This window comes from Acomys russatus, chromosome 8 (genome assembly GCF_903995435.1).
Source record: "Acomys russatus chromosome 8, mAcoRus1.1, whole genome shotgun sequence".
Lineage (NCBI taxonomy): Eukaryota > Metazoa > Chordata > Mammalia > Rodentia > Muridae > Acomys > Acomys russatus.
The window spans coordinates 1,727,658-1,730,806 of NC_067144.1; the positions used below are offsets into that span (position 1 = coordinate 1,727,658).

General features: G+C 45.7%; 1 pseudogene; it reads left to right on the forward strand.

Annotated features, from left to right (window-relative positions):
* Window positions 1-2,521: 2,521 nt before the first annotated feature.
* LOC127193297 (60S ribosomal protein L35-like) lies at window positions 2,522-2,900 on the forward strand (annotated as a pseudogene).
* The last annotated feature ends 249 nt before the right edge of the window (window positions 2,901-3,149 follow it).

The window sequence follows — 3,149 nt, forward strand, 5'->3', positions numbered from 1 at the left end:
CCCCCCCCTTTTTTTTTTAAAACACAGATTTCAGAATCCAAGGCCAGATTGTGGCAGCATATACCTGTAACCTCAGTCTGACAAGGCAAAGGCAAGAGTCAATTCTATCTCCACAGTGAGCTCCAGGACAGCCAGAGCTGCATGTAGTTCATCTAATAAATAAATAAATAAGCAGATGGTTGTTCCAAATTACTTTGTTTTGTACCAAATATCAATAAATAAAACACTATCCACTAGTGTCTCTGATTTTCTATAAGAAAGAGAGAACTCAGGGCAGCCCCTCATCTTTCCAACAAAAAAGGCAGGGAGAGAGTTGGCTTTTTAAATTTTTATTAACTTAGTTATTCACTTTATATCCCAATCGTAGTCCCCTCCTTCCTCTCCCCCCTCCCCCTCCCCCCTATCCCTCAGAGAAGGAGAGCACCCCATCCCCCCACACCTACTAACCCACCCCAACACATCCATTCACATCTGGGCTGAGCACGTCCTCTTTCATAGTGTTCTGGCAAGGCAAGGCAAAGCCTGCATCAAAATGCATGCAACAGAGACTTTGTCAGAGACAGCCCCCTGCTCTCCCTTCTAGAGGACCCATGCATGGTCCTTGGTTGGTGCTTCAGTCTCCGCATGCCCCCCTGGGCCCAGGTGAGTTGGCTCTGTTGGTCTTCTTGTAGAGCTCCTGCCCCTTCCAGGCCCTTCTATCCTTCTCCCACTGGTCCACAAGGTTCTGCCTAGTGTTTGGCTGTGAGTCTCACTTGCTATTTCCTCCCTCCTGTTGCTGGGTGGAGCCTTTCAGAGGATAGCCATAGAAGAGTGTCTTTAATAGAGTCAGGGGCTGGCTCTCTCCCATCGGGTGGGTCTCAGGTTGGGCCAGGCATTGGTTGGGCATTCCCTCAATCTCTAGAGATGAACTTATAATTAATGCTTGAAAAGATCCAAGTACCCTGGGCAAAAATGATAAATCTATAATGGTTTTCCTATATGCTAAGAACTAAATTGGAAAAATAAGTATAATACATATTACCAAAGGCAATATGTCACAGATTGTGTGTGGTATATTCCTATTTAAAAGAACATGTACAGCCTTATTTATTACCCTGTAGCTCTTTGTAAGACAAAGAAGAATGATCCCACAAGCAGTGTTTAGGAAAGTCTACCAATATACTACCACCGGGATCGCCCAGATCATTGAGTTGTTCAGACCCAGGAGAAAAATCACAGAGAGAGAGATGAGGCCTACAAAAAGAATGGCTCCAACTAAACCTATCTCTATATTAAACAACAGGAAAGATAATCCGGAAGTGGACGCAAGGCCCTATCCCCAACCCAGAAGCTATCTCCAATTGATTACTGCTCACAAGGGAAAATTAATTTTCTCCAATGGAGTCTCTTCCTTAGTGAGAAGTGGACTGAGGGCTTAGCCACAAGTAGGGCATCAGCATCAGACCTCAGCAGAAAAGGGACCCATTGTGAAAGACACCAGGGAAGTCTTACCTTTAAACATTTCCAATAAAATCAGGAACAAAACAAGTGTCCACTTTCCCTGCTGCTTTATCGAAGTAATGCTCAAAATCAAAGAGTAATAGACAATGAAATCAAGGGGTGCAGCCTGCTCAGCAGGTGCACATTTATGACTTAAGCTACTATAAATTTGGTCAAAAGCCCATGGCTGGGGTGGCCACGGGTCCAGTGTGTATGGGGGGAAACCTATGACTGTTTTGCTAAATAGTCATGTTGTTGAAAACTGTCTTCAGAATTCTTGTTTACGGGGCTGGAGAGATGGCTCAGAGGTTAAGAGCACTGACTGATCTTCCAGAGGTCCTGAGTTCAACTCCCAGCAACCAAGTGATGGCTCACAACCATCTATAATGTGATCTAACACCCTCTTCCGGAGTGCAGTGTACATGGTGACAGAGCATTGTACGCATAATAAATAAATAATTCTTTTTTAAAAAACTTGTTTACCCCCATAGATCTGTATTGGTCTCAACCTTGTCAATGAAACCTCTTATTGCAGATGGTAATGTGGATCCTCCTGACTTGCCAAAGTGCTGAGAATAAATGATTGTCAAGAGCGCTCTGTCACATAAATGAGGCATCTATAGCTCTGTCTCTAAGGCTCAGGGAACAGGCTTACTCGTGGAAAGAATAGCAGAGTTAGAGGATGAGGCGGATGCAGGGAAACGCTGCAGGATGAGGCGGAGCGCAGCGAAACGCTATCTCTGGGCCATAGCACACCTGTTACTCTCATGAACTCAAATAAGTCTTGGTTATCTATATAAGAATAGCATGTGGAGCCGGGCGTGGTGGCGCACGCCTTTAATCCCAGCACTCGGGAGGCAGAGGCAGGCGGATTGCTGTGAGTTCGAGGCCAGCCTGGTCTACAAAGTGAGTCCAAGATGGCCACGGCTACACAGAGAAACCCTGTCTCAAAAAACAAAAAAACAAAAAACAAACAAACAAACAAAAAGAATAGCACGTGGGCTCTTTCGAGAGAGCGGCCTCAGCGGTGAGCATAGCAGCCATGGCCAAGATTAAGGCTCGGGACCCGCGTGGCAAGAAGGAGGAGCTGCTGAAACAACTAGATGAGCTGAAGGTGGAGCTGTCTCAGCTTCCGGTCGCCAGGGTGGACAGCGGCGGCGCATCCAAGCTCTCCAAGATACGAGAAATCCGCAAATTCATTGCTTGTGTCCTCACTGTCATCAACGAGACTCAAAAAAAAAAAAAAAAAAAACTTCAGGAAACTCTATGAGGGCAAGAAGTCCAAGCCTCTGGATCTGCGACCCAAGAAGTCTAGAGCCATGCGCCGCTGGCTCACCAAGCACGAGGAAAAGCTGAAGACCAGGAAGCAGCCCGGGAAGGAGCGGCTGTACCTGCTGCACAAGTGTGTAGTCAAGGCCTGAGATGGCAACGGCAATAAAGTGCAAGAGTGAAAAAAAATATATAGTACGTGGTCAAGACAATCAACATTCTTCTATGCTTGGGGAGGAACCTATGAGACTCCACCCCTAGTTGAGGAGATACTGACAATTAATAGGTACTAAGGGAAGAAGAGACTTGCTTCTTCAGGCGGTTGAGCACTAATAAGTTTCATATATTATGGTGGGCGAGGCACTAACAACAGACTGTATCATTTTAGTTTATCAATTTTT